This window comes from Bubalus kerabau, chromosome 10 (genome assembly GCF_029407905.1).
Source record: "Bubalus kerabau isolate K-KA32 ecotype Philippines breed swamp buffalo chromosome 10, PCC_UOA_SB_1v2, whole genome shotgun sequence".
Lineage (NCBI taxonomy): Eukaryota > Metazoa > Chordata > Mammalia > Artiodactyla > Bovidae > Bubalus > Bubalus kerabau.
The window spans coordinates 57,549,982-57,568,710 of NC_073633.1; the positions used below are offsets into that span (position 1 = coordinate 57,549,982).

At 38.1% G+C, this 18,729-nt stretch overlaps 1 protein-coding gene and 1 long non-coding RNA gene across 4 annotated transcripts in view; one reads left to right on the forward strand and one right to left on the reverse strand.

Annotated features, from left to right (window-relative positions):
* Positions 1 to 644, forward strand: part of LOC129621416 (uncharacterized) — a 36,055-nt gene extending 35,411 nt beyond the window's left edge. Inside the window, exon 4 of the long non-coding RNA XR_008699346.1 lies at positions 302 to 644. This is a non-coding gene — a long non-coding RNA (uncharacterized LOC129621416). The remainder of the gene's footprint in view (positions 1 to 301) is intronic.
* The window catches only part of MYZAP (myocardial zonula adherens protein), a 124,100-nt gene that overhangs the window by 16,869 nt on the left and 88,502 nt on the right, over positions 1 to 18,729 (reverse strand). The gene's annotated exons all lie outside the window — the stretch shown is intronic.

Consider the following 18,729-nt stretch of genomic DNA (forward strand, 5'->3'; position numbering starts at 1 on the left):
TTTAATGGGTTAATAGCATTCCATTGTATGGATCTACATTATTTAACTAGTCTCTTACTGATGACCTTTAGATATTTATCACTTTTTTGTAATTATAAATAAGGTACAGCTCATGTTTTAAAACTCCCTCATTAAACTATAAATTGAGTTTAAGTCTATTAACTTAATTTAGAGGGAAATACCTCTGTAACTTAATAATTAGTATTTCGTAGGTGTGGAAAATTCAGAATCTCAAACACATAAAGTAGAACAAGCTCCTTGGGATTAAAATTAGCATTCTGAAATAGTGTTTTTTTTCCAGGCCAGAGCCAAACATTACATAGGTTGATGATTAGATGCTCAGGAATTGGAAATTTGCCCCATGGGGGATATGAAGGACAAAGGAGCAAGAGAGTTGAGGATATTGAAATGAAAACAGATGAAATGCTGCTGCCTAAAACCCAAAGGACAGAAAGACACACCTTTTAAAAAATTCAGACAGTGGTTATCTCTGTGTATAGAGATTTTTTGATTTCTCTTTTAAAGTTCTATGTATTTTCTGTAATGCTAGACTAAATTTTCATGAGGCAATAACCATAACTATGTTCCTGACTGTATTCCTCAGAACACAGTATGTAGTATATGCAAGATAAATATGTATTGAATAAATGTATAAATGCCTTTGAAAGTGTGTTAGTCGCTCAGTCATGCCCAACTTTTTGTGATGCTATGGACTGTAACTTGCTGTTCCTCTGTCCATGGGATTCTTCTCCAGGCAAGAATACTGGAGTGGGTTACCATGCCTTTCTCCAGGGGATCTTCCTGACCCAGGGATCAAACCCAGATCTCCTGCATTGCAGGCAGATTCTTTAGCCACCAGGGAATGAGTGTTCTATTTGCATAACCAGAAAAAATTAAGCATTTGTCTTTTCTAAGCTGATGCTGAAGCTAAGGCACTGTATTCTAAGACACTCAACAACACATGAAAGTGGAAAAGTTATTTGGAAACAGAAGCTCATTTGCTCTGAAAGAGCTCCTGCTCTGGATGGGTGATAACAAGGTGCAAAGCAGCAGCTCTGGTGCAGACTCATGTTCTGCAGGATATAAAGGTCTAGGAATCCCTTCTGATAATGGGAAACGGTGTAAAGGAAGAGCACGCACTCCAGGTTCCTTAGCTGCTGACAAGCCATGACTGATCTGTGGGCTCGGCATCTGTCACCTGGTGCTCTGGGAGAATGGTGTTGGCTAACTGCCAGGGGATCACCACCATTTACACACACACACACACACACACACACACACACACTGCTTCACCAACAATATCTGAACTCTCCCATTCATACGGAAAGAGAGGCCTGCCCATTAACAATCAACAGTCCCACTGTTTCATTCTTTCTCAGTGTAGACTGTAATCATGAGGATTCTGTAAAATGCTGAGCTGAGTACCTATAGTTAGGGGGCAAAAAGGCAAGGTTAGCAAATGTACCCCAACTGGTATACAGTGAGTAGTGGACTTGTAGTCCTAAGTCTTTTGTTCTATTTCAAAGGAACTCCTGTACAAATCAAGCTTCCCTGGTGGCTCAGATGGTAAAGAATCTGCCTGCAGTGCAGGAGACCCAGGTTCAAACCCTGAATCAGCTATATACTGAAGCACTGATATGAAAATCTTTAACTTTTAAAAATGTAATACTATTAGTTAAAAAAAAAAAACCCTGAGTATCTGCTGGGAATCAGGTAGTATGTAAAATCAAGTGAGGGGAGGAAGTTGGCAGCTAAAGAAATAGGGCATAATTTGTAACCTTTGAGGAGTTCAGTCTTTTGGGGGTACAGACATCTAAGCAGAAAATAACAGAACAAACTCCTAAGTCTCATGCCAGGGGGACCCAGAAAATATCATGGGGGCACTTCAGAGAGGATGTCTAACTCAAAATGGAGGACTGAATTGTCTGAAGATTTTCTGGAGTTATGCAAGGGACAGAGAGTAAGGGACATAAAAGGAATGAGTAATCCAGAATTATGGAAGAATACTAGATTGAGAACAGGCCCCTGACTGTAGTATACAGGTGTGCAGGAGTTGGTTATGAAGGGCTGTGTATGCCACAACCAAGCCTCTACACCCAGGCCCATAAGACCAAACTCAAATTTTACTTCAAACACTTGGGCTCCAAGTGAAAACTGTATTGGGAGGAAATAAAACTATAAGGAAGGAAGATCAGTCAAGGAGGTCACTGCAATTTTCTAGGTAGAGTGAGAGCCGCACTTCTAGTATATAGGAGTAAGCAGTTAAATAGAGCCTCCTCAAAAATACACAATGGAGAGAAAGACAGGCTCTTCAACAAGTGGTGCTGGGAAAACTGGCCAACCACGTGTAAAAGAATGAAACTAGAACACTTTCTAATACCATACACAAAAATAAACTCAAAATGAATTAAAGATCTAAATGTAAAACCAGAAATGCAAATCAAAACCACAATGAGGAATCATCTCACACTGGTCAGAATGGCCATCATCAAAAGTCTACAAACAATAAATGCTGGAGAAGGTGTGGATAAAAGGGAACCCTCTTACACTGTTGGTGGGAGTGCAAACTGGTACAGCCACTATGGAGAACAGTGTGGAGATTCCTTAAAAAAACTGGGAATAGAACTGCCATATGACCCAGCAATCCCGTGGCTGGGCATATATCCCAAGGAAACCAGAACTGAAAGAGACTCATATACCCCAGTGCCCACTGCAGCACTATTTACAATAGCTAGGACATGGAAGCAACCTAGATGCCCATCAGCAGTTGAATGGAGAAGGAAGTTGTAGTACATATACATAATGGAATATTACTAAGCTATAAAAAGGAATGCATTTGAGTCAGTTCTAATGAGGTGGATGAACCTGGAGCCTATTATACAGAGTGAAGTAAGTCAGAGAAACACAAATACTGTACATTAACACATATATATGGAATTTAGAAAGACAGTAATGACTATCCCACATGCAGGGCAGCAAAAGAGACACAGACGTAAAGAACAGACTTTTGGACTCTGTGGGAGAAGACGAGGGTGGGATCATTTGAGAGAATAGCATTGAAACATATATATTACCATATGTAAAATAGATGACCAGTGCAAGTTTGATGCATGAAGCAGAGCACCCAAAGCCAGTACTCTGGGTCAACCCAGAGGGATGGGATGGGGAGGGAGAGGGTTCAGGATGGGGGGACACATGTATACCTCTGGCCAATTCATGTTGATGTATGACAAAAACCATCTCAATATTGTAAAGTAATTATCATTCAATTTAAATAAATAATTTAATTTTAAAAATAGAGACTTGTGCAAAGAATAGCTATCAACCTTGGACAGAAGACAAACAACAACGGAGGTCTTCAGAGACTGAAGGACAGGTAAGTTTTAGACAGGAGGTAAAACTTGGAGCAGTTGACAAGCATTGGCTGGGTTCTCTGTGATTCTTTTGTTTCTGTTTGCAGCTTTGCCCAAGAGCAGAATAGTCATAGTGGAGGCAGCACAAACACAGTAAAAATTTGGTAGAAAGATCATCTGTCTGGTAGGAAAAAAAAAAAAAAAAAACAGTAGGAGTCTACGGGATAGAAGCATTACCAAGAGTGAGAGGGAAGCCAAAATGGAAGGGTCAGAAAAGACTGAAATTCTATATTCTGTGTATAAACTCAGTTCCAGTCTCCAGCAGACCCCTGAACCATGTACATGTGGAGCAAAGTGAAAGAAGTATGAAGCCAAGGCTTAAAGAACTGAACTGAGATCTAACCCATCACCCACCATAGCAAGGCAGGATGCAGTTGGGTCTAACCAGATTCTTTACCTTCTAAAGCAATTAATTACAAGTCTATTTTCCCGCACATCACTGATGAAGAAAGAAAGAAAGAAAAAAAAAACAGAAATAGAAAATATAAATAGAAAACAAAGGGTAACTTTTGAACAGAAAAATACAATGCCTGAAATTAGATCAATCACTAGATTGCCCTAAGACAAAAATGGATATGCCAAAGGAAGGAGTCAGTAAACTTGAAGACACATTAATAGAAGTCATTCAATCAAGATAAGATAATGTTGAAAATAATAAATGAAACTTCATGGAATGTGAGACAATTTTTAAAAGCCTAACATAGGGACACTGGAATCACAGAAGGAAAGAAGAAACTGGAGCAGAAAAAATATTCAAAAAACTAATGGGGCAGTTGGGTGGGGGGTAGTACATCTCCAGGTTCTTGGGGAAAACAAAGAATGGCTGAAATTTTCCCATATTTGGTAAGAGACATAAATTTATATAAATTCAAGAATGGACTATAACCAATATATTGATTATATATTATTGAATATATATATTCAATATATATTAATATATCTTGATATATATATTGATTATATATATATAACCAATATATTGATTATATATTGATTCAATATATATTCTTGAATATAACCAATTCAAGAATCTCATCAAACTCAGACAACCAATTCAAAGAGAAACCTACCTTGGCATATTACAGTCAAACTACTGAAAAACACAAAGAAAAATCTTGAAAGTCATCCTGTTACATATAGGGAAACAGTAATCTGAATTACCAAAGGTTGCTCATCAAAAACTATGAAAGCCAGATGAGACTGAATACTAACGCAGGAAACTGTCAACCTAGAACTCTCTATATATTTCCATAATGAAGGAGAACTACAGGCCTTATTTTCAAATAAGAAAAACTAAGTGAATGTGTCCCCATCTGGTCTGCACTACACAAAATGCTAAATAAAAATTCTTCACCCTGAAAAGAGGTATCAGAAACTCAGATTTTTCAGGAATGAGTGAAGAATATCAGAAATAAATACTATATGAGTAAACATAAAAAAATTATTTTCTCTTAATTTCTCCAAAATACATATGACATAAAACTTCTAGCAATATACGGTGGGTTTATAGTAATATATAGATACAGTACATAAGGTAACTCAGACAGCAGGGGGAAGGGTTAATGGACCTTATCATTGCAAGATTTCTACATTTTATATTAAGTGGTACAATATTACCTCTAAGTAGACTGTGAACACTTGATGATGTATATTATAGTACCTAGAGCAACCACTCAAATATTAAAGACACAATGCCAATTGATGAATGGATGAATTAAAATGGAATTCTAAAAAATTTTGGAATAGTCCAAAAAAAGGCAAGAGAAGGGAACAAAACCAGCAAATAAGCCAGAGGGACTAAATAGAAAACAAACAATGGCAGAACTAAATCCAACCATGTCAATAAAAATTAAATGTCAATGGACTGTACACTTCAGTATAAGAATATCAGAATGTATAAAGAAACAAAACCTAACTATATATTGTCTACAGGAGATGTACTTTAAATAACACAGATCAGTTAAAAATAAGTGGATGGAAAAAAATATACCATGCAAACAATAAACTTAAGAGTGCAGAAATTATAATACCAGATAAAAGAGACTTTAAGACAGAGTATGAACAAAGGTAGTGACCAGTATTTCATAAGGAGATCAATTCATGCCAAAACACAACAGTCAAAAATGTGTTTGTACCTAATAAGAGAGCTTTAAAATATGTCATTGCTGCTTCTTAAGGAATTGTAGAAAAGTTGTTTCCATATGTGTGCACTATTATTTAAGCAGTTTTTAAAAAACTTTTACACATAAGATTTTAAGAACAGACACCTTTAAAACTACAGAAAAGTAATACTGATAATGTTCATAATGGAAGACAAACCATTAAAAAAGCAAAACTAAAAAAAAAAATAAATAAATAAATAAATAAATAAAATATATGAAGTAAAAAACAAAATTAAATAGACAGTCTGAAATCATAGCAAGGGACTTTAATACCCGCTCTGAGCAACTAAGAGAACAGTTATACAAAAACCAGGAAAATCATAAATAATCCAGACAATATTATCAACAACCTAAATCTAATTGATATTTATAGAACACACACAAAAACAGCAGAATATGAATTTTTTTATAATACTCAACCAAGAGAAACCATATGCTGAGCCATAAAACAAGTCAAACTAAATTTAAAAGAATGAAAACCATACAAAGCATGTTCTAGGACCATAACAATTAAATTAGAAATAAAAAACAATAAGATGTCTAAGAACACCACAAATATTTGGAAGCTGAACAACACACTTCTAAATAATTGATAAGTCGAAGAAGAATCTCAAAGGAAATTAGAAAATATTTTGAACTGGATGATAATGAAAATACATCTTATTAAAGCTTGTAGGTTGCAGGTGAAGCAGAGCTGGGAAGGGACATTCATAGATCTAAAAGCGTATATTAGAAAAGAAGAAAGGTCTAAAATCACTGACCTAAGGTCTACCTCAAGAAGCTAGAAAAAAGAAGAGCAAAGTAACACCAAAATAATTAGAAGGAAGAGAATAATGAATATCAGAGCAAACAGCCTCAATAAAACAGAAAACAGATAATATTCTCTATCCACAAAGCCAAAAGCTATTTTAGTTTTAAAAAAAAACAGCAAAATTAATAACACTCTACTTAGATTGATCAAAGAAGGGTGGAAGGGGACAAATGATCAATATCAGAATAAAGAGGCATTAAAAAGAAATAATAGGATATCTATGGTGAAACAAAAATATCAATCCTTACTTCACACAAAATACAAAAATTAACTCCAAATGGACCTTAAAACTAAATTTAAAAGCAAAACGCCTATCATTTTTAGAGGAAATCATTGGAGAAAATCTCTGTGACCTTGTAGTAGGCAAAGATTTCTTAGGAACTAAAAAGCAGAAACCATAACAAATTGATAAATTGAACTTTACCAAAAATAAAAATGGATACCAAAAGGTATCATTAAGAAAATGAAAAAGCAGGTCATGAAATGGGAGAAAACGTTCACAATACATTTATCTGACCAAGAACTGGTATCCAGAATACATAAAGAACCCTTAACACAACAAAAAAGAAAAGTAAAACTCAGTAAAACAATGGGCCAAAGATCTGAACAAACACTTCAAAAAATGATATATACAAATGGCTAATAAGCACTTAAAACATGCTCAGCATCACTGGTGACCACGGAAGTACCACCATAATGAGATACCACCACATACCTTCCAGAATGGCCACGTGAAAAAGACTGAAAGTATTAAGGGTGAGGATGCAGAGAAACTGGAACAGTCCAACTTCTGGTGGGAAAGTAGACTCCTTTGATAGTTTCTTAAAAAGTTAGATCTTTATCTACCATACATCCCAGCCATCCCATTACTAGGAATTCACTCAACAAGAATCAAACCGGGCTTCAGGTTCAAGATGGCAGAGTAAAAGAATTTGCGCCCATCTCCTGCAAGAGCACCAGAATCACAACTAGCTGTTGAACAAGCATCAACAGAAAGATGCTGAAACCTACCAAAAAAAGATACCCCACACCCAAAAACAAGGAAGAAGCCGCAACTAGATGGTATGAGGGGCACAATTATGATAAAAACAAATCCCATACCCTCTGGGTGGGTGACCCACAAACTGGAGAACAATAATACCAAAGAAGTTCTCCCACTGTTGTGAAGGTTTGGAACCCCATGTCAGGCTTCCCAGCCTGGGGACCTGACAAAGGGACTGGGAATCCCCAGGGAATCTGACTTTGTAGGCCAGTGGGATTTGATTACAAAATTTCCACAGGACTGGGGTACCAGAGACTCCAGTCTTGGAGGCTGAAAACAAAACCTTGCATGCACCAAGACTCAGAGGAAAGGATAAGTGACTCCACAGGAAACTGAACCAAAACCACCTGTGTTGGAGGGTCTCCTGTGGAGGTGTAGATCAGCAGGGGCTCCCCAGAGGGACAGGGGTGGGGGGAGGTGCATGGGACTGGCAGCAGCTGTCTGGGGAGGTCACCTCTGGTGTAAACCTTCTTGGAGGCCACCACCAACCTGACCATAGAGCCCTTAGAGGGCTGAGTTGCCTTAGGCCAAAAAATTACCAGGGAGGGAGCACAACCCCATCCATCAGCAGATAATTGGATTAAAGTTTTACTGAGAAAGACCTAGTTTTTCCCACCACCAGTCCTTCTCTTCAGGAAGCCTACAAAAGCCTCTTAGCCTCCTCCATCAGAGAGGGTAGACAGAAGAAACAAGAAGAACCACAATCCCACAGCAACTAAAATAAAACCACGTTACAGAAAGTTAATCAGCATGAAAAAGCAGAAAGTTATATCCCAGATGAAGGGACAAGGTAAAACTCCAGAAAAGCAACTAAATGAAGTGAAGATAGGCAACCTTTCAGAAAAAGAATTCAGAATAATGATAGTGAAGCTGATTCAGGATCTCGGAAAAAGAATGGAGGCAAAGATTGAGGTGATGCAAGAAATGCTTACCAAACACCTAGAAGAATTAAAGAACAAACAGAGATCAGTAATATACTAGAAGGAATCCACAGCAGGATAACTGAGGCAGAAGCATGGATAAATGACCTGGAGGACAGAATGGTGGAAATCACTGCCACAGAACAGGATACAGAAAAAAGAAGGAAAAGAAATGAAGACAGCCGAAGAGACCTCGGGGAAAACATTAAATGCATGGACATTAGCATCATAGGGGAACCAGAAGGAAAAGAGAGAGAAAAATGACCTGAAAATATTTGAAGAGATAATATCTGAAAACTTCCCAAACATGGGAAAGGAAATAATCAACCAAGTCCAGGAAGCACAGAGTCCCAGGCAGGATAAACGCAAAGAGGAACACACTGAGACACACAGTAATCAAACTGACAAAATTAAAGACAGAGATAAAATATTAAAAGCAACAAGAGAAAAATGACAAGTAACATAGAAAGGAACTCCCATCAGGCTATCAGCTGATTTCTCAACAGAAACTCTACAAGCCAGATGGGAATGGCATGACATATTTAAAGTGATGAAAGGGAAGAACCTACAACCAAGAATATTCCACCCAACAAGACTGTCCTTCAGATTTGATGGAGAAATCAAAAGCTTTCCAGACAAGAGAAAATTAAAGAGAATTCGGCACCACCAAACCAGCTTTACAACATAAGCTAAAGGAACTTCTCTAGGCCTAAAACAAGAGAACAGAAAAGCTCTACCTACAGAAAATAAACCCAAAGCAAGTTAAGAAAATGGTAATAGGATTATACATATGGATAATTACCTTAAATGTAAATGGATTAAATACACCAACCAAAAAACACAGACTGGCTGAGCGGATGAAAACACGTGCATGTATGCACTTGGACTTACCACATCACTCTGCTTGACCCCCCAAATTGTATGTAATTATTTTATATTGTTAGGTTAATCATGTTCCCACTATGGCTTGCAGTTGTAATTATCTTTTATTTTTTGTCTTGTTATTGACTGTGAAAACTGACAAACATCTTTCACTATTGTGATTATGTAACTATTACTCAATACCATTGTATTATGATTGGTCAGCAGAAAAATTACAGAATTCTGTATCACCAAAACAACCATGTAATAGAAAAACCTGTAATCACTTAAAAAATCCATATGCATATAAGAATTATTTTGGAATTTTCTAAAAAATACAAATGCCCAGGTATTGCTTTGTGTTTTTGCCAGTGCTCCAGATATGTTTCTAGTGAGTAGCCATGTTTAAAAATAACTGCACTATATGAGGATCTTTTACTTTTATCTAGTTTGTTTCTCTTTTTCTATTTCATATTCAGTGCTCCCATTTCATTTAGTTTATGTTTCCCAATTTCTCCATCTCTCTTTTTTTTTAATGTTCTTTCTCAAGCCTTTATCAAGTGTAGTAGAAAAGCTTTTGTATACATATATATAACCTATATAATCTATATTTTAGAAAACTTATGAAATTTTTCCTAACTAAAAAATTTATGACATTTAGATTCCACTTGATTGACTTAGTGTGAATAGAATGCTACATTTCTAATTTTAAAAAATGGATATGCAACAAGCAACAAAGGTTTACTGTATAGCACAGGGAACTATAATCAATATCTTATAATAACCTCTAATGGAAAATAATTTCAAAAATAACATATGTGTATATGTATAACTGAATCACACACACACAAAAGAAATTTTGTAAACTTTTTGAAATTTAGTAATGTTTATCTTTTTGCCAGTTTTTCTAAATGTCCTATGGATATCTGATAACATATGAGATATAAAATTTTAAATATATTTATGTAGGATATGATTAATATAAATTAAATAGAAATCTGTTATATTTAAATCATTAATGACATCATTCAAAATACCCCTATTCTTATTTTTTGTGTACTTGATAAAATATTCTCAGGGAAATGTTAGTATGTCTACGATTATATATTTTTTCTTTTCCCTTATATTTCTTCTGATTTTTTCTTTATGGGTCTGTTTCTTTGTTGTTAAGGTGTCTAATAGTTTATGATGTCTATCTTTTTTGTGAATTGTACCTTTTCTCATTAAAAATATTCATCTTTGCTTCATTTAAAATAAATTACTTACTTTAAAAAAAGAATAAACCCTAAGTTCACATAATGACTCATAATGACTTGTACAGTAATGTTCCCAGCAGCTTTATTCACAATAGCCCCAAGCTGGAAACAACCCAAATGTGTATCAATAAGGAATGGAGAAATAAACTGTGGTATCTTAATAAAAAATATCCTGCCACAAAAAAAGAATATATGTAAGATGGATATATCTCAAATCATTACACTGAGTGAAAGAAGCTAACTAGACATGAAAGAGCACACAACTATATAATTCTATTTATATAAAATGCAAACAAGTCCAAAAAAAGATCCCTGGTTGCCTGGTGGTAAATAGGGAGGGAGATGGACTGCAAAAGGAAATAGATGTTGAGAGCAATGGAAACGTTCTGCATCTTGTCTGCAGTGGTGGTTTCATGGGTATATACAACCGTCAACACTCATTAAATTACATACTTTCTTAAAAATGTAGGCTTAATTGCCATATAATATTCTATTGGTTTCAGGTATCCAACATATGATTTGGTGTTTGCACACCCTATAAAATGATCACGGCAGGATGTCTAGTTAACATCTGTCACCATACACTTTAGAAAGCTTCAGCTTTATTTGTATGAATTAATACAAGGTTGACAGGACCTAAAAAAGGATGATGAGAGCCTGAATATGGGCAACAGGAGGAAAATTAGAGCGGGATGACAGAAATACTTAAAAAACAATAATTTTAAAAGGTAGATCTTGATACAGGAAAGCAAACACACTCTGCTCTGAGCCTCACAGGCTATGACTAAAGAGCAGCCTCGGCTGACCGCCTGGCTTGGGCTGCAGAAGAGATTGCTCCAGGACTGAGAATCAGGTTCCAGGGTTTTCCTACTCTCAAACACCACCACCTTGTGTTGAGCTGTGAAATGCAGACCACCCAGGAACTTGGGAGGCTGTGCGCCTTCCAGAAAGGAAGGACCTGGTGTGGCACCTCTTGGCATTTTTGGGAAATTATGTCACAGATGAATGGCAGCCACCTCCTTCCCCGGCTCCCAAGGCCCCAGGGAGGGAGCAGCCAGAGCTGCAGCCCGAGCTCTAAACAAGAATGCACGTCCAATAAAACCTGCATGCGGTGCCTGGTGCTGCTGCCCCAGCGTCACACAGGAAAGTTCATAATTGACCCAGGAATGCACAGCAGACACGTTGAGAGGTTTATGTACCACACAACACACGTTAAGTGCAGGATGGACAAAACCAAGACATCTGACTCCTTTCCTCTGACTTTGGAGTTGGAATGTAAGTTTAGGATTTTCAGCAGAGAAAAATGAAATGGGATCTGTTCAGTTTCAGAAAGCTGATGAACCTTATGAAGCCAGATGCTTATAACTTTATTTTAATAAAAGTTTCTCATCAGGTAAAGAATTGCCTGCAATGCAGAAGACACAAGTTCAACCCCTGAATCTGGAAGATCCCCTGGAGAAGGAAATGGCAACCCACTTCAGTATTCTTGCCTGAAAAATCCCATGGACAGAGGAGCCTGGCAGGCTACAGTCAATGGGTTACAAAGAGTCAGACACAACTGAGCAACTAAGCACATAAAGTACAACATATTGGTAATAAGGGATGGGGTATTTCTTCTTCAAGAGATAAGTGAATAAAAATATATTTGGAAAAAAAGGAAAATAGAATGGGCATATTTTTGCATCAGGGAGATTTCTGAATCAGCTGATGAAAACCTAGTCTGATGGGGCCAGGCTAGCACAAACTTATAGGGATCTGGTGGGGAAGGGGTTGCAAAATCTAATGAGTTTCTGCACCAGTAAGTACATATGATGAATTCAGGAACCAAAATAATCTATTCTCAATTTAAAAGAAGGAAGAGAAGGACAAAGAGGAAATGTAAATCAATTGACATTAGAAGGAGTCCCTGGGACCTAGCTATTGAGGAAACAGTAAACACATGACATTTACTGGGAGCCATGTACTTTTCTAATCACTTAGTATTAACTAATTTAGTCTTCCTAACAACTCTGTGCACAGGACTCCCATTTACAAAGGAGCAACCTAAGGCACAGAGCAGTTAAGTAACTTGCTCAAGACCACATACTAGTAAGTCACAGAGCTGACACTGGAACTCAGGCAGTCTAGCTCCAGAGTCTGAAGTCAGGCCCTTAACAAAGGGTAGCTAGTTTATTCGGAGAAGGCAGTGGCACCCCACTCCACTACTCTTGCCTGGAAAATCCCATGGATGGAGGAGCCTGGTAGGCTGTGGTCCATGGGGTCGCTAAGAGTTGGACACCACTGAGCGACTTCACTTTCACTTTTCACTTTCATGCATTGGAGAAGGAAATGGCAACCCACTCCAGTGTTCTTGCCTGGAGAATCCCAGGGGTGGGGGAGCCTGGTGGGCTGACGTCTATGGTGTCACACAGAGTGGGACACGACTGAAGTGACTTAGCAGCAGCAGCAGCTAGTTTATTGATCAGACAGGACTAGGTTACTCACTCTGTCCACCAAAACTTTTTGAAGATAACTAAAACACGATCATTGGCATCATCACAGTAAAGCAGAGAATGGAAAGTCAAGGAATAAAAATTCCTTGTGTTAGAATAGGTCAACATAAGAGAAATTCTTAGTGGCCAACAGGACCCTGTATTATAAAGCAAAACAACTAGATAAATTTGAAAAATGTCAGTGCAACCTCAGAATCTTAAAAAAACACATATTTTCCCCAATTTTGTCACTACTAAAATGGTCTTTAAACAACAGGGTTCTACTGTACAGCACAAGAAATTATATTCAATATCCTGTGATAAACCATCATGAAAAAGAATATAACTGAGTCACTTTGCTATACCAGTACACTGGAGAAGGGAATAGCAAACCGCTTCAGCATTCTTGCCTTGAGAACCCCATGAATAGCATAAAAAGGAAAAAAGATATGAAACTGAACGATGAACCCCACCCCCACGCCCAGATCAGAATGCTACTGGAGAAGAGCAGAGAAAGATCCACAAAAGGAATAGAGGCTGAGCCAAAGCAGAAACGAGGCTCAGTTGTGGATGTGCCTGGTGGTCAAAGTAAAGTCCAATGAACAATGTTGCATAGGAATCTGGAATGTTAGGTCCATGAATCAAGGTAAATTGGAAGTGGTCAAACAGGAGATGGCAAAAGTGAACATCAACATTTTAGTAATCAGTGAAATAAAATGGACAGGAATGGGTGAATTTAATTCAGATACCATATTATCTATTAGTATCTACTATTATCTACTACCACTGTGGGCAAGAATCTCTTAGAAGAAATGGAGTAGTCCTCAGAGTCAATAAAAGAGTCCAAAATTCAGTACTTGGGTGTAGTCTCAAAAATGATAGAATGATTTTGGTTTGTTTCCAAGGCAAACCATTCAACATCACAGTAATCCAAGTCTATGCCCCATAGAAGAAGAAGATGAAGAAGTTGAATGGTTCTGTGAAGACCTACAAGACCTTCTAGAACTAACACTAAAGAGAAGATATCCTTTTCATCATAGGAGACTGGATTGCAAAAGCAGGAAGTCTTTGTGCCAGTACCGTACTGTCTTGATGACTTTGGCACAAAGACAGAAATATAGATCAATGGAACAAAATAGAAAGCCCAGAGATAAACCCACACACCTATGGACACCTTATCTTTGACAAAGGAGGCAAGAATATACAATGGATTAAAGACAATCTCTTTAACAAGTGGTGCTGGGAAATCTGGTCAACCACTTGTAAAAGACTGAAACTAGAACATTTTCTAACACCATACACAAAAATAAACTCAAAATGGATTAAAGATCTAAACGTAAGACCAGAAACTATAAAACTCCTAGAGGAGAACATAGGCAACACACTCTCCAACATACATCACAGCAGGATCCTCTATGATCCACCTCCCAGAATATTAGAAATAAAAGCAAAAATAAACAAATGGGACCTAATTAAACTTAAAAGCTTCTGCACAACAAAGGAAACTATAAGCAAGGTGAAAAGACAGCCTTCAGAATGGGAGAAAATAATAGCAAATGAAGCAACTGACAAACAACTAATCTCAAAAATATACAAGCAACTCCTACAGCTCAATCCAGAAAAATAAATGACCCAATCAAAAAATAGGCCAAAGAACTAAATAGACATTTCTCCAAAGAAGACATCCAGATGGCTATCAAACACATGAAAAGATGCTCAACATCACTCATTATCAGAGAAATGCAAATCAAAACCACTATGAGGTACCATTTCACGCCAGTCAGAATGGCTGCGATCCAAAAGTCTACAAGCAATAAATGCTGGAGAGGGTGTGGAGAAAAGGGAACCCTCTTACACTGTTGGTGGGAATGCAAACTAGTACAGCCACTGTGGAGAACAGTGTGGAGATTCCTTAAAAAACTGGAAACAGAACTGCCTTATGACCCAGCAATCCCACTGCTGGGCATACACACTGAGGAAACCAGAATTGAAAGAGACACGTGTACCCCAGTGTTCATCGCAGCACTGTTTATAATAGCCAGGACATGGAAGCAACCTAGATGCCCATCAGCAGATGAATGGATAAGAAAGCTGTGGTACATATACACAATGGAGTATTACTCAGCCATTAAAAAGAATACATTTGAATCATTTCTAATGAGGTGGATGAAACTGGAGCCTATTATACAGAGTGAAGTAAGCCAGAAAGAAAAACACCATACAGTATACTAACGCATATATATGGAATTTAGAATGATGGTAACAATAACCCTGTATACGAGACAGCAAAAGAGACACTGATGTATAGAACAGTCTTTTGGACTCGGTGGGAGAGGGAGAGGGTGGGATGATTTGGGAGAATGGCATTGAAACATGTATAATATCATATATGAAACGAGTCGCCAGTCCAGGTTCGATGCACGATACTGGATGCTTGGGGCTGGTGCACTGGGACGACCCAGAGGGATGGTATGGGGAGGGAGGAGGGAGGAGGGCTCAGGATGGGGAACACGTGTATACCTGTGGCGGATTCATGTTGATATATGGCAAAACCAATACAATATTGTAAAGTTAAATAATAAAATAAAATTTTAAAAAAGCAGGAAGTCAAGAGATACCTGGAGTAACAGGCAAGTTTGGCCTTAGAATACAAAATGAAGCAGGGCAAAGTCTAACAGAATTTTGCCAAGAGAACACATGGTCATGGCAAACACCCTCTTCCAACAGCACAAGAGATGACTTTACACATGGACATCACCAGATGGTCCACATTGAAATCAGATTGATCATATTCTTTGCAGCCAAAGATGGAGAAGCTCTATACAGTCAACAAAAACAAGACCGGGAGCTGACTGTGGCTCAGATCATGACCTCCTTTTTCAGACTTAAATTGAAGAAAGTAGGGAAAACCATTCAGGTATGACCCAAATCAAATCCCTTATGATTATATATTAGAAGTGACAAATAGATTCAAGGAATTAGATCTGATAGAGTGCCTGAAGAACTATGGACAGAGGTTCGTAACATTGTACAGGAGGTGTTGACCAAAACCATCCCCAAGAAAAATAAATGCAACAGGGCAAAATGGTTGCCTGAGGAGGCTTTACAAACAGCTGAGAAAAGAAGAGAAATGAAAGGCAAAGGAGAAGAGGAAAGATAAACCCATCTGAATGCTGAGTTCCAAAGAATAGCAAGGAGAGATGAGAAAGCCTTCTTAAGTGATCAATGCAAAGAAACAGGGGAAAACAATAGAATGGAAAAGACTAGAGATCTCTTCAAGAAAATTAGAGATACCAAGGGAATATTTCATGCAAAGATGGGCACAATAAAGGATAGAAACAGTATGGACTTAACAGAAGCAGAAGATATTAAGATGTGGCAAGAATACACAAAAGAACTATACAAAAAAGGTCTTAATGACTCAGATAACCACGATGATATGATCACTCACCTAGAGTCAGAAATTCTGGAGCCCAAAGTCAAGTGGGCCTTAGGAAGCATTACTAGGAACAAAGCTAGTGGAAGTGATGGAATTCCAGCTGAGCTATTTCAAATCTTAAAAGATGAGGCTGTTAAAGTGCTGCACTCAATATGCCAGCAAATTTGGAAAACTCAGCAGTGGTCACAGGACTAGAAAAGGTCAGTTTTCATTCCAATCCCGAAGAAGGGCAATGCCAAAGAATGTTTAAACTCCTGTACAATTGTGCTCATTTCACATGCTAGCAAGGTAATGTTCAAAATCCTTCAAGCTAGGCTTCAACAGTATGTGAACCAAGAACTTCCAGATGTACAAGCCTGGATTTAGAAAAGGCAAAGGAACCAGAGATCAAACTGCCAACATCCACTGGATCACAGAAAAAGCAAGTAAATTCCATAAAAACATCTACTTCTGCTTCATTGACTATGCTAAAGCCTTTGACTGTATGGATCACAACAAACTGGAAAATTCTTCAAGAGATGGGAATACCAGACCACCTGACCTGTCTCTTGAGAAACCTGTATGCAGATCAAGAAGCAACAGTTAGAACTGGACACGGAACAATGGACTGGTTCAAAATTGGAAAGGCTGTATATTGTCACCCTGCTTACTTAACTTATATGTAGAGTACATCATGTGAAATACCAGGCTTGATGAAATCACAAGCTGGGATCAAGATTTCAGGGAGAAGTATCAATCACCTCAGATATGCAGATGATACCACCCTAATGGCAGAAAGTGAAGAGGAACTAAAGAGCCTCTTGATGAAGGTGAAATAGGAAGAGTGGATAAAGCTGGCTTAAAACTCAACATTCAAAAAACTAAGATCATGGCATCTGGTTCCATCACTTCATGGGAAATAGATGGGGAAACAACAGAAACAGTGAGAGACTTTATTTTCTCGGGCTCCAAAATCATGGCGGATGGTGACTGCAGCCATGAAATTAAAATACACTTGCTCCTTGCAAGAAAAGCTATCATAAACCTAGACAGTGTATTAAAAAACAAGAGACATCACTTTGCTGACAAAGGTCTGTCTAGCCAAGTGAAGTGAAGTCGCTCAGTCGTGTCCAACTCTTTGTGACCCCATGGACTGTAGCCCACCAGGTTCCTCCATCCATGGAATTTTCTAGGCAAGAGTACTGGAGTGGATTGCCATTTCCTTCTGCAGGGGAACTTCCCGACCCAGGGATCAAACCCAGGTATCCCTCATTGTGGACAGATGCTTTACCATCTCAGCCACTAGCCAAAGCAATGTTTTTTTCCAATTGTCATGTACAGATGTGAGAGTTAGACCATAAAGAAGGCTGAGCGCCAGTGAATTGATGCTTTCAAATTGTGGTGGAGAGGACTCTTGAGAGTCCCTTGGACAGCAAGAAGATCAAAATAGTCAATCCTAAGGAAATCAGTCCTGAATTTTCATTGGAAGGACTGATGCTGAAGCTCCAATACTTTAGCCACCTGATGCAAAGAGCCGACTCATTGGAAAAGACCCTGATGTTGGGAAAGATTGAGGGCAGGAGGAGAAGTGGGTGACAGAGGATGAGATGGTTGGATGGCATCAATGACTCAATGGATATGAGTTTGAGTGAACCCTAGGAGATAGTGAAGGACAGGGAAGCCTGGTGTGCTCCAGTCCATGGTGTTGCAAAGAGTCAGATACTACTGAGGGACTGAAGAACAACAACTTTGCTATACAGCAGTAATTAACACAACACTGTAATTCAACTATACTTCAATAAAAAATTAAATTAACAAAACAAAACAAATAAAATGGGCCTAACATAAGCTCAGCAGTTTAGCCCACTACCAATGCTCATGCCCAGGTAGTCAGCAGTACAGTTCTCCACTAAAACCAGGGCTCCTTGGAAACAGGCCAGTATCATATCTTGGGATTGGACAACAACGGGAACAGGTCTGAAATGCCTGTTGCCAAACAGCAAGAATGACTCCACAGGCATCAGGAACTCTGCTGATGGGAGAGGAAGGGACTGCAGAACTCTCTCCCCAGATGAGCTGTGATACTCTGAGCTTCGAAACTTAAGAGAAAGAAAAATCACCGTGGAAGCAACATGAGTCTGTGAAATGCCTTTTGTTCATGATGTCCTACAAAAGGAAAGTTAATATAAAGTGTAGAAAAAGGAAGTTTTCATAGCAAAGAAAGATGAGAATAATAAGATATGTTATAATTTGTTATTGATCTTTAAAACTGAGAAGCATTCATATATAAGGCCATGTAGTTTCTTTTACAGAGTGTTCATTACATGTCTGTCTTCTGTGATTTCTGTGGTGAGTAGGAAGAAATAACAAAAGGA